The sequence below is a fragment of the Cryptomeria japonica genome, chromosome 3 (assembly GCF_030272615.1).
Source record: "Cryptomeria japonica chromosome 3, Sugi_1.0, whole genome shotgun sequence".
NCBI lineage: Eukaryota > Viridiplantae > Streptophyta > Pinopsida > Cupressales > Cupressaceae > Cryptomeria > Cryptomeria japonica.
In genome coordinates this window covers 852,923,017-852,937,156 of record NC_081407.1, presented here as the reverse complement: position 1 = coordinate 852,937,156, position 14,140 = coordinate 852,923,017, and the positions used below count along the sequence as shown (strand labels likewise).

Sequence of the window (14,140 nt, the reverse complement as noted above, 5' to 3'; positions counted from 1 at the left end):
ATTGTGATAATCAAAGCTGTATAAAGAGTCAGTAAATCCTGTATTCCATGACCGGTCCAAACATGTGGAAACGCACTATCACTTCATTTGGGATATGGTGCAAAGAGGCGCCATTCATCTAAAGTACATTAGCACGGATGAACAGGTTGCGGACATCCTTACCAAACCTTTATTGAGAGTGAAGTTCGAATACTTTAGAGACAGACTTGGTATTGTGGAAAACGGAACCCTGATTGAGAGGGAGCTCCAATCTCAGTGACTCTATCTACAACACTTTAAATCATTCTTTGCTTGTGTGCAAGAATGAATTGTGTCCAATCTATGCTTGTGTGCTAGATGGATAATTGTAATTATGTAAAGACCCACTTGTGTATTACACTTTCTATGCTTGTGTGCTAGAACCATCCTATGCTCGTGTGCTAGGTGGAAGATGTAATTCTATGCTTGTGTGCTAGATGGAACTCTAAAGGTTCAGATTATGTATTCTCTTCTTCCCTAGTTAAGAGGGAGTGTTGTTTGTAACTAGGTCAATATATGGGTTCAGATTGCCTTAAGGCAACATCCGAACCCATTTAGGACTGGGCCCTATCCTAAAGGGTAACATGTCCCCAAGATTAAGCCCAGCCCTATGCTTGCACGCTATTCTAAATACCCCATGCCACAATAACTATATTGGCACCAAAAGGAAGGAGGCCGACTTGAATCAATAAAGGCTAAGTCACATATAAATAAAGATATCTTGCAAAGACAATTCATTCAAGTATTCAGTGAATCAGCTCTGCATGAAAAAGTGTGAATTTACACAAGGAAGGGTGCGAACTTGTCTAGACTTATGCGAACTTGTCCAAGAGGACATAGGCAATTTTTGGTGCAGACTTGAAGAGCTTAGAAGTGCAGATCTGTCATACTAAAGGGATCAGATCTAACAAGGAAGCTAAGTATTGTACTTAAGATATTAAGGGAGAATATATAATCTGACCTGTGGGTCTTTAATGCTAGGTTTTTCCTCCTTGGAGGTTTTCCCAGGGTATTTGTGTTTGTCTCTTGTTTACTTCCTACATTTCTGAGTTTACTGAATTATGATTTACTAAAATGTTACAAATCTGATAAACAAACTAGGGCATAATTAAAGGACATAAATCTGATTACTGATCTAGGGCACAAAAATTACAAACATTACCTAAGGAGAAACAAATCAAACCCTAACATTGAAGATCCACTAGAAATTGATCCGTCTCTGGTTGTTGAAAGGGTTGAAGTAAACATGGGTGACAAGAACACAGAGGGCATAGAGACCACAGGGACCCAAGCAAAAGAGATATCCTCAATGATTTGGCTAGAGGACAATGTAACTTATAGAAAAATATAGCTCAAATGTGTGCACTAATGGCCAATAATAATAATAATAACAATGGTGGGAACAATGGACATTAAAGAAACAATGGAAATGGGGATAGTTTAGTCAATAATAGGGCTGCAAATCAGCGTACTAGGGCTGGAACAACCAGCTCAAGGCCCTGTTGGTTCACATCTTATCATTTACTGAACATTAGAATACAATATCCAAGGATACGCTACCCTCTCTTGAACAAAATCACTACATGTGCCAAGATTGCGAGAAAGACCACATGGCAACTCCAAGGTTTATATGTGCGAATGGGCGACTTTGTGTTGGATAGCTGCCTCGGTTATGTATGCTGAAATACAAGGGGGACTTACGCTTGGCTTGTTCAATTCACAATGAAGATCCATCGTTTGGGTTTTGAATCATGGACTTTAATAAAATTGAAAAGGAGATAAGGGTTAAGAGGTTCTAATCTATTCCTAAGAATTCAAAAGACGGTATTGACTAGGTGAACCCAATAACAACACTTTGCTTCACCACGCTAGGACAACTACACAAAGTGGGTGCAATCTTCAAGGGATGTGCTTATGATTTTCACGTCATGAATAACTACTATCGAATCGAACAATATTCATCCAAATAGAAGTTAAGCATCCACAAAGTAAGCTCAAACTAACTTTACACAATGAACGAAAATCATATATTCATCAAAAGTATGAGCAGAAGATTCACCATAAATCAATACTTATCAGATCTTGCATTCATCTAACATACATGAAATAAAATATAAACTATGATGAGGGATACAACAGGGACTTATGCTTGGCTTGTTCAATTCACAATGAAGATCCATCGTTTGGGTTTTGAATCGTGGACTTTAATAAAATTGAAAAGCAGATAAGGGTTAAGAGGTTCTAATCTAATCCTAAGAATTCAAGAGACGGTATTGACTAGGTGAACCCAATAACAACACTGTTTCACCACCCTAGGACAGCTACACAAAGTGGGTGCAATCTTCAAGGCATGTGCTTATGATTTTCACGTCAGGAATAACTAGCATCAAATCGAACAATATTCATCCAAATAGAAGTTAAGCATACACAAAGTAAGCTCAGACTAACTTTACACAATGAACGAAAATCAACTATTCGTCAAAAGTATGAGCAAAAGATTCACCATAAATCAATACTTATCAGATCTTGCATTCGTCTAACATACATGAAATAAAATCTAAACTATGATGAGGGATAAGAACCATGCAAACTCCAAAATAAGATAAGTAATCGCCATCAAATTGAACAATGCATTACTTATTACTTTGGCAATCATAAACAACAATTTACTTATCTCAACATGTTTTGCAACATGCTCCCATGATTTACGAAAAAGGGGCGAGCTCAAATTATAGGCTCCCCAATTACAATTCAATGGCCAGGATTGATTTCAAATCAACAACCGAGATTACAAAATAAAACCCTAATTAGGGTTTGCTGCAACTAACTACCCCTTGAACAATGAGAAAATTACATTTGAGGACACTTGTCCTTCTTGCTAAATATAAACCAATGATAAAATAGAAGGTTCTTGCGTTGTGAAGAGTGCCTTCTAAAAGCTTCTGGATAAGTCAGGTTCATTGAACCTGGACATGTTGATTGAAAACAATCTGATTGGTCCTTGAATTCTCCAATTTGTGTCAAGAAATTGTCTATGGAAATTTGTTTGGAATACTCTTCTTGCCACCATCTGATTTTGATTGGGAGCTTGTCTTTAATTCTTTAGGAGATGAAATCCTTCAAAAAGTTGCCCTGATTTCTTCAATAGGTTTGGGATTGTAAATGAAATCCTCCAAGAAGTCTGTAATTTCTTTCTATGTTTTTGCCAAGTTTGAAGATTTTCCTTTCTTGATGCCTTGAAATTCTTTCATGTGTCTTGAATTTGGAGAAGAACTCCCCTGTGCCTACGCCACAATGGAGGAAATTGGAACTTTCTCTGTGAAGTATTTCCCATACTTAGCCAAAATTTGGCTATTCAATTTCATTTTGTGACACCTTCATGTGAACCTTCCAACACCTAGCCGAGATTTTGGCCATTTGTATGCTCAGACACACCTTGCCTATGGATTTGCCCTCAATTTTGAATTTGGCTTGTGCTAAGTAGGACAAACTCCACCCTCGAACAAGGATTTTATTCATTTCCTCTTTACTTTTCCTCTTTATTCTTCTTCTTTCTTCCTATTTTCTTTCCAACACTTGTCAAAACTTAATTCTTTTGTTGTGGAGAAATTCCACACAGCCATTTTTTTAACTTTATTTTCTCTTGGCAAATTCCAACACTTGGGTCGAACTTTGGAAATTTCTTTCCTTCCTTGGGTAGGTGAATGTGTTGGCAAAGATTCTTTAGAAATTCATATGTGTTCAAAACTTTTCAAGTGTTGAAAATTTCTCTTAGTGTTGAATTTATTTTCCCTTTGAAAATAATTCCCTGTGTTGGAAAAAATATAAAAAAATATTTTAGGTGTCGAGCTTTATTTTCCAACCCTTTCAATCTTGATTGATCTTTCAATGGTGGATCTCATGCTTCTTGTCCAATTTGTCTGTTCTTCTAGCCATTTTCCTCTTTCATGGCGAATTTGGTCTCTTGCTAGGCCGAATTGGTCATCTTGCCATCATTCTTTGCACATGTTTGGACATACTAACTTTGTGCCATTTTACCTTTCTACCTTCAACTTCCCCTAGGCGAACTTTGTGGATGTCTAGTCATGTCTAGCTTGATTGGCCAACTTCTCTAGGAGCTGGGCCGACTTTAACCTCTTCAAGCCATCTTTTCCTTCTCTTTGGCGAACTTGATCATCTTTGTGTCTATGCCAAACTTCATAGTCTTCCAACCATAGGAGAACCTCATGAATATTTGGACACCTTCCTTAGTTGGGCAGACTTTAGGCTTGTCTCGCCATTCAACCTTTCTCTCCTTGGGTGGGGCGGACTTGACAAGTGTTTGGATATTTTTCTTGACTCTTTCCTTGGTGGACTTTATCATAGCTTTGCCAAGCTGGGGGCAGACTTTGCAGATGCCTTGCCACTTTCTTACATAGCTGGGCGGACTTTGGATTGGCCATTTCTTGAGTGAAATTCATCAAAGATTGGACATTTTCAATTTTTCTTTCAATCCACCAACATTTTAGCCAAATTTTCCTTTATCTTCCTTGGGCGGATTTGCTTCTTGCTTAGGGAATTTCCTTGACACTTAAACCAAGCTTTGAAATTTTATTCTCCGAGGTATCAACACTTAGCCAATTTTCTGAATTTTTCCTTGGCAGACTTCAACTTGTGTCGGACATTGCACAACTTGGCTGGGCGGACTTCATAGCTGATTGGACATGTCCAAACTTTGGGCGTGAATTTTGGCAGGCTCTTCAGACAGTCCAAGGTGGACTTGGCAGTTGATCGGACATCTCCCCTTGGGCGGACTTGGCAGTTGATTGGACAGTCCAAGGCGAATTTGGCAATTGATCTGACATCTCCCCTTGGGCGGACTTGGCAGTTGATCTGCCATCCTCCAAACTTGCTCCCATCGCCATCTTCAAGTTTGATCTGCCATGTTGTCTATCTGGAACATCTAGAACAAAACCCTAGCCTAGAGTTTCTACCTTGCTTTTTACACTTGGAGACATAATTTTCTCATTCTAAAGACATGGACACTGATGCCATGACCCGAGGGACCCAAACCTAGGTCTACTTTCAAAAAAGCAGAAAAAAGCAAAAAGCAAGCCAAAAAAGCTGCTTCCCGGATTGGTCCCAAAGTGCCAAAAATAAAAAACAGAAAAAGCAAAAAAGCAGAATTCCTTAAAAATAGGAAGGTGTTAGAATTGACCCTAAGCAATTGCGATTTTCGTTCTCTGGGCCTTCTGAGCACTTTGACAATGTCCAGACACTGTTTTGAGCATGAATTCCCTATTTGACCCAGATGACTTCTCAAAAACTCTAACTCCTCATTGCAAAAAGACTGGATTTAGCAGTTGCGACACCAAGGAAAAACCCTAAAAAAATAGGGGGTCCCCATTTGCAATGGGGCGATGTGTGAAAAGGTCACAACAGGCCCCTAACACCTAACTTTCCTCCACAAAATAATCCTCAAATTGAAAATGAACTAGCACAACAAGAGTTACATAATCAATTTTTGCAAGATTGGAGAGACTCAGGTGTTGATTTTCAGGCTGAAATGTTTTTTTGTGATTATATGGATCTCAAGTTGAAACTTAGTCCACATAGAGGTGGAGATAGTGGACCACATAATCAAGATTTGCAAAGGAAGGTTGGTAAACTATCAATTCCCTATTATGATAGATTTGGGAAAACTACAGCTAGGGCCTAAGAGCAGAAATTAGATACTTATTTTCAGATTAATCCCATGCTAGAGGATGATCCTATCAAATATGCAGCTATTCATTTAGATGGTAGTGCTCACAAATGATGGCATCATGGAAGTCACATTGGGACATGATCAGATTGATTCATATGCAAAGTTCACTAAGAGGTTGATTGATAGATTTGATAGAAAGGATCCCAAATTACACTTTAAGGAGTTTGCACAACTTAAGCAATGGGGTTTTATTGATGCATACATTGCCGATTTTCAAAGGTTAATAGTTTTGGTAACCGATATTTAGAAAGGAGACTAATTGTGTTATTCATGGACGGGCTATCAGATCCATTGAGGGGTTGGATTAAGGCAATAAGTCCACCTACATTGTGGGAAGCAACCAAGAAAGCAAGAGACATGGAGTGCTCTACATCAAAAATCAAATTTCAATCAAAGGGATTCTTACATAAGAAGGACAAGGACAAGAAACATTTGCAGAAGGATTCCAATCAGTCCAAGTATGTATCAGCCAGGTTGGATAATGACCAGCTCAATGAACTTAGAAGGAAAAAGTTATGTTTCCCATGTAGGGAGCCATAGGACCCATCTCATAAGTGTTGTTAAAGTCAAGGCTAAGCACATTAAATACTTTTCAGCAAATGAAACAGCTTCAGAAAAACCAGATCAGCACACTGATTCGAGTAGCGAAGAAGAGAGTTCTACCAAAGAGCCAAAAAAGGAATAGGGATGTGAGGGAACATTTGCCCAACTTTCTAGTTTCCAAAAAGTGGGCTCATTCAAAGTTAAAGGAGTACTTTGTGGACAGCAAATTATCACTTTTATTGATGTAGGGGTACTAACTAGGAGAGGAATCAAAACAGAAAAACTTGATGGGATTGAGGTAATCGTTGCAAATGGATTTACATTAATCTACACATGGAAGATTCCTAATTTGAATATACAATTGAGTGATTAAGAAGTAAGAGATCACTTCTATGTAAGCATAGGAGATACAGATGTGGTACTCGACATGCATTGGTTGCAATCCATTGGAGAGTTCTACATGAACTTGCATACTATGGGGATAAGGTTTGAGACAAATGGTAAGAAGATAGTGCTCAGAGGCATGTCAGATGGTAGTATGAGGGTAGTCTCTTTCAACAGAATGGAGAGACTAATATGGCACGATCAAGTAGAATGGACAATAGAATGCATCATAATGCCTAGAGTCATAGAGCAACAAAAGAATAGTTACCATCTGATATCTAGACTTTGTTATCCAAGCATGGTAGGATGTTTAGTAGTATATCTCTTGGAGTACCCCCCGAGAGAGGCATAGAGCATGTTATAGAGTTGGAGGAGGGATCCAAATTGGTGATTACCACACCATAAGACATCCAAAGAGACATTAGGATGAGATCAAAAAAGCTATTGAGGAGTTGCTAGATATGGGGAAAATAAGGCCGAGTAAGAGTCCCTTTGCTTCTTTAGTGGTGTTAGTTAAGAAAAAAGATGGGACAATCTGCATATGCATTGATTACAGGGTACTAAACAAGAAGACAATTAAGAACAAGTATCCCATCTCTTGAATTAATGATCTTATCGATGAGTTGCATGGTGCTTCTTGTTTCTCCAAAATTGATTTGAGGTCAAATTACCATCAGATTCGGGTGAGAGAGGCGAATGTAGAGAAGACTGCATTTAGATGTCATTTCAGTCACTTTGAGTTTTTGGTAATGCCTCTCGGCTTAACCAATGCTCCAGCCACTTTTTGGTCTTGTATGAATTGGATATTCTATAATCAACTAAGGAAATGTGTTCTCATATTCTTTAATGATATCTTGGTTTTCAACAAGACCTAAGAGGAGCATATGAAGCACCTTGATGAGGTATTGAGCATCCTAGAGAGAGAATTATTATATGCCAAAGTGTCTAAGCATGAGTTTGGCATGATAAAGCTTCTCTAGCTTGGCCACATCATTAGCTCTAAGGGTGTGAGAGTAGGTCCCAAGAAGATCAAAGCAATTATTGATTGGCCTACACTCACAAATCTCTTTAGGTTATGTGGTTTCTATAGAAGGTTGTTAAGGGCTTTTCAGAAGTAGCAGCTCCACTTACAAATTTGACCAAGAAGGGAGCTTTTGCTTGGTCAGATGCAACACAACAGTGCTTTGATCATTTCGAACAGGTTATGTGCACTTGCCTAGTTTTAGCTATTCCAAAATTTTCCAAACCTTTTGAGTTGGAGTATGATGCTTCAAGAGAAGGAATAAGTGTTGTATTGATATAGGATAGGCACCCGATTGCCTTCAAGAGTAAGAAGTTGAGGGGTGCCAAAAGGAGTTATTGAATATATGATAAGGAGATGTTGGCCATTATGCATGCTTTGGCCAAATTCAAACCACACCTTGTGGGAGGCAAGTTCATTGGTAAAACTGACCACAACAGTCTCAAATACTTTTTGAATCAGAAGAACCTTAATGATAGATAGCAAAAATAGATGAGCAAGCTTCAAGCATATGACATTGACATTGTGTATGTCAAAGGAAATAAAAATGTTGTTGCAGACGCCCTATCCAAGAGACCTCATTTGTATTCTTTAGTGGAGATTATTGCTGATTGGAGGGAGTTGATTTCAACAAAGTATACTAAGGACTCTTGGGCTATAGGCATTATTGAGGGTACTATATAGGATGATAGGCACATTGTAATTAGTTAGTTGATTATCTATAAGGAGAGAATTTATCTAGTATCCAATTCAAAGCTTAAGAAAAAAAATTTGAGGATCTTTCATGATGCACTAGAAATTTTTTTGAGGATCTTTCATGATGCACCAATGGTTGGACAACCAGATTCCTTCAAAACGTATAGACAAATCTAAGAGAGAATCACTTGGAAAGGACTTAAAAATGAAGTCCTTAAGTATGTTTGGGAGTGTCCCACATGTCAGTAGAACAAGAATGAACATACTTACCCAACTAGTTTGTTGTAACCCCCACCTACTCCCAATCAAAAATGTGTGTTACCTCTATGGACTTCATCACAGGGCTATTGAAGGTACAGAGCAAGGACTGTGTATATGTTGTTGTAAATAGTTAAACAAAATTTGCTCAATTCATTGGCATTTCTTCAACATATACAATAGCATAGGTAGCTTAGCTATTCTTTAAAGAGATACTTAGACTTCATGGGATGCCCAAGAGCATTGACAGTAACAGGAAAAACATGTTCCTGAGTCTTTTTTGGTAGGAACTCTTCAGGTTGAATGGGACTGAGCTCACTCCTAGTAGCAACTATCACCCACAGACTAATAAATAGACAAATATAGTGAATAAATGGGTGGAAGGGTACCCCAAAAACTACATTTCAGCGCACTCAAAGGCATGGGTGAGATGGTTGCACCTTAGTGAGTACTATTATAATTCAACTTATCACATATCTTTCAGGATGTCACCGTTTATGGCATTATACAGATATGAAGCTCCAAGTTTCATTGATCAACTTTTTGGGGACAACAGAGTGCCTCAGGCCAGAGATTTACTATAGGAAATTCGGGACATAAGGAAATATTTGAAAGAGAACTTGCAATAGGCTCAGAACCTACAAAAGCTATACGCTAATCAGCACCACACAGAGCGAACTTTTGAGAATGGTGACATGGTATACCTGAGATTACAGCCCTACAGGCAGTCCACTCTCAAGAAGAGTGGGTCGAAGAAGCCTAAGCCACAGTTTTATGGCCCTTTCAAGATCTCCGAACAGATTGGGGAAGTGGCATATGAGCTGGAGTTACTGGCAAACGAGTACAAATTGTTTTTTCATGTATCATGCCTCAAAAAGGCACTGGGGCATAATGTAGTTCCTTCTTCTGAGTTGCCACCAATGGGCAAGGACAGGAAGCTGATTTTTTATTTTTGAGGCTATCATTGATTCCAGGTAATGTACTCTATGGAGGACTATCAAAGAGTATTTGGTAAAGTGAAAGAACCTGCTGGTTGAGAATGCAACATGGGAAAGTGAGCAGATATCACAGCATCTAGAATTCCAATTGCTTGAGGACAACCGATTTTGGGGAGGAAGGATTGTAATATCCTCTTCCTAAGCTGCTAATAGCTTGGTGACTGATAGCTTATTCCATGGGTTCACGTAGGCTAATGTGGTTTGGTTAGGGAACTCCTTGGGTCTTGAAGATCTGCAGTTTAGCCTATATGGCCTTTCCAAGTGTTGCTCTGAGCTCAAGCCATCAGAAGATTTGTGATGTCATGCCCCCTGGAGCAAAGATCCATCTGTCTTCCCATGAAAATCTGATGGTAAATTATAGCACAGGCAATTGGAGTAATTAAGGGACAAAACCGTAGTAAAGACAAGTAACCCCCACGAGAATATGATGTGATTCATTAAAGACAATAAACAATTTGTTAAAGGCAACCCATAATTAAGAAAGCAACGTTTGAAGAAACACCACCTTTCAAGCATCATATCCCTTCAGCAATTGAGAAGGATATAAGGATAGATGGGTTGGTGAAGGAGGATGATCGAAAAGAACTGAGATAAATATACCTCCAGTTTATAATATCAACTATCATCAGGCATCAATAATTGATGGGAAGTTCCATCTTCAGAAATCAAGGCTAAGGACAGCGATCAGAAATCAAACTCAGCACTGTGAGATCGGCAGAGATAATAATAGACCAGATTCTCCTTAGTTTGACTGAGTCAAATGATAAGCGGTATCTAACAATTTGAATCATTGTGCCATTAATTATCAATATCCATTTCTTGCACGTGCATATATGTGTGCTAAAAACTGCATATGTTTTATTTAATACATCTGCATGTAAACCCCCATTACGTATGTAAAGAAGGTGTAGGGAAGAGGGGATTGCCATCTAGGTAGGGATCCTGAGTGGATATCCATGTTGCCTGCCACAGGGGCCAAGAGGGCCAAAGGTCCGCTCTTGGGCTTAGATAGGAGAATCAAGAAACCCCCATATGATCCCCCTTTGACCTACAATGATGGCTATTAACCTTAGTCGATGAAGTATGGATAGGGAAAGCGGGTATAAGCACCCCAGTAGGTAGGGACCCCAAGTGGATGTCCATGTTGCCTGCCACAGAGGCCAAGAGGGCCAAAGTTCTGCTCTTGGGCTTAGTGTGGGATAGCTTGGGCGGACCTATCATACTTCTCCCACACCCTAATATGTTTGAAATGATGCTATTGATATTATATGAGTAGCATGTGTTATGAGCTAACCCTAATAATGATTATATATGTGTGTGTGTGTGAGTGAGTGTGTTTCTTATGTTATTGTTGCAGGATTCTAATCCAGGATCACCCTATTCAAAGAGACATTTTACTTGGTAAGATGTAACCCTAACCCTAATTTGTTGCATTTGTGATTCATAGGCAAATTCTAGGACAGATCAGAAAGGGGACATTACATTCGATAACACTTCCTCAAGTGTTTTTGGACACTTTGTTAATTATGACAATTTTTAGTACGTCACAATTTCAACATTGACTTGGTCTTTTGTAGTGGCTACACTCTGGCATAGTCAGCTGCTGCATCTGATGTTGTTTGGTGATTATTTTAATCTGGGATATTATTTTGTTTTAAACACTAATGTTATAAAGTTGAAGTAAATATTTAACTTAGTGTTTATTAAAATGTTAAAGGTGACTTTTTATAATGTACGCCAAGGGAACATAAGGAAATATTATAAAGGTAAATTAATGTTGAATTTAAAGGGGGCATCCAAAATGGGAGACATAAGGGAATTAGTAAAATAAAGTAAATGTTTTATTCTTCCAAGGTGGGCATGGGGTTTCAGGAGAGCAAATAAAAGAACTCTGTGAGCTCATTTACAATTCATGCTTGAGAATTGATAATAAATTGTTACTGGTTTGAACTTCGTTCATCCAAGGACTTTATGAGGACAAAAACCCTCATAGAGGACATCAGTTGCAAAAGTGAAAGGTCTTTCCTGGCTGGTTTGCAGGTGGTTTCATCTAGGAACTACGTTGGAGCTTTATTGATAAGAAATTTCAGTTAGTATGTTAGACTTTGAAGAAGAAATTTGTTGAGCAGATTTGAAAGGACAGAACAGCAGATTTGGGAGCTTTAAGTCAGAGTTTTCACCTCATATTGCTGGTTGCACTTCCTCCATAGCTGGCCATACAGCATAGATAGAGACATGAGACTTGGGAGGCCTAATTGCCTGGGTTTGGGGGCATTCCTTGCAGCATTTGGGTCACCTCCCGGTATTTCATCCATGGCAAGTAATTTCAAATTGGAGAAGCTAGGGTTTGCCAAGATTTTAACACCATTTGGTAGGTACAGTTGCTGTTTTCAGATATTTATCAGGCTTATTTATAATAGTAGCAAATGGATATGTTTGTATGCTCATTTTGAGTTGATTTAGCCATCTAGGTATTGTTCATTTATATGTAGCTGTCCAAATTTTGTATCAGTTCTGAAATTGATTGCAGCATGTGGTTATTTCATAAAAAACAGATTAATCAATGATATGTACATTTAGGTGTTATTGCAAATATGTTTATTTGATTATATTCCCTTATATTATTAATAAATGCTTTTGAAAACTCAAACAACACACAAAAAAAAGAAGGGTGCATATTACAGTCTCTTGCCCCTTCACCTTCTTTGTAAGCATTCAAAATTGTATTGCACAAAGATGAGGTCATTCAAGTGCTTTTTAGTCAACTTGTTGTACTTCTTTGAGTGAATGACTTTAATAACACTCTAATTGTGCTCACAACTAAAATTGTTATAAGGTTAAGACAAAATGTGAATGACATGATTAAACTTGGATTTTGTTGCACTGAAATCTTCATACCACAAATTTGCAAGGACAATATTTACAACTTTGTAAGGATTTTAGTAAATTTATAACTTAAACCTTTGTAAACAATAAACTGGAATATATATATATATATATATATATTGTACCTAATGGCAAAGTTTCTCTAGTTCAAATACATGGAGATGAAGAATACAACCTCCCTTTTGCCTCCTTAAAAATTTGTAGCTCATTATGTATGGTTTCTCTAAGTTTCTCATTGAGGACCAACCTCAACATAAATATGTTGAGGTCATCTAGAACCTTCTCATCTACTTAAAATGAATTGAAGAAGAAAAATTTACATGAATATGTTGGTGGGGTTGTTGGTTCCACCTCCAATCAATAATGTGTTCATTGATTCATATTTGTTCTTGCTTGACCCATACAAATATTGAATTGCCTGCCATCCATCCACCCATTTATGGTTAGGGTTCATTGATTCCTACCATCCATCCACCCATTTATGGTTAGGATTCATTGATTCCTACCATCCATCCACCCATTACATAGGATGTTGCAGCCCTTCTTTTTCCAATTTTGTTTTTATTCATCTATTAGCTGATTTGTGTTTTTTATTACATCTTAGGATAATGGCCCACTCAACACACAACAGTTCCCTGCATTGCATCCCCTACTACCACAATCAATGTAGTGACCAACTACTCGATAAGAACTAATCGCAACATTAAACAAAATGTTGTAATACCAATTATGTCACATTTTCTTGTTCCCCTATACTTTCCAATGAAGGTTGCAAACTAGGAGTGTTAATAGGAACAAGCAAATTGGAACTACAATTGCATACACTACCTAATCCCTATATCCAAGGCTCAATAGAAGAACGACCCACTATAGAGGTCATACCTACCAATGCCTTCATCATCCTCTTTTTCTCTTTTTTTCTTCTTATTATGAGATGCAAGGAGAGCTTCCGCCTCTTGCTTAACCCCCTGAGATGCTTATGCATGTGGCACAACATCATGGCAAGCAATACATACAAGATGATATTTGAGGCAATTTATATCCATCCCACAATAGTTGTTGACTACCATTCCTAACTCTTATCTACTACCCCCCATGTTTGCAAGTAGGATCCCTAGGTTTGCTGCTATCTCTCTTACTTGGGGATGCCATTTTTTATTATTTTTTAAATGGAAATAAACCCAAGAAAAACAAGAAAAAAAAAAGAAACTAGTCAGTACTACAACTTAACTCAAAATAATAAATAGCCAAACCCTAGCACAAGAAATTTAAAATTAAGGCACAAAACCCCAAAAAAATCTACTAAAGTCTTACATACCTTTGAAATGCAGCTGGATAAGATAAAATAAATTTACTAAGTCTGTTCAGTCCTACTTCCCAAATACCTGCAAACAATTATGAGATGCTCCAATGATAATGCTCCAAAACACAGACTTGAAAAATGATGCAAAATGAAACTTTTTTGGGCAGAATAAACTTACATAATGCTGGCCAAGTTTTCGGTCTGATATTGTGAGGCTTTGGCAAGTTTTTAGGTGATCAACTCGTGAGTCATGCAAGTTTTTCAACTATGCATATAATCATCCAATC

The 14,140-nt window shown here is 38.0% G+C and overlaps 1 protein-coding gene across 2 annotated transcripts in view; it reads right to left on the bottom strand.

Annotated features, from left to right (window-relative positions):
* The window catches only part of LOC131051179 (pentatricopeptide repeat-containing protein At5g16860), a 43,466-nt gene that overhangs the window by 26,309 nt on the left and 3,017 nt on the right, over positions 1 to 14,140 (bottom strand). For both annotated transcript variants that reach the window (XM_057985569.2, XM_057985568.2), the window contains exons 2-3: positions 14,032 to 14,139; positions 13,869 to 13,935 (exon numbers count right to left, since the gene is read on the bottom strand). The gene's annotated coding sequence lies outside the window, so the exon portion shown is untranslated. The remainder of the gene's footprint in view (positions 1 to 13,868; positions 13,936 to 14,031; position 14,140) is intronic.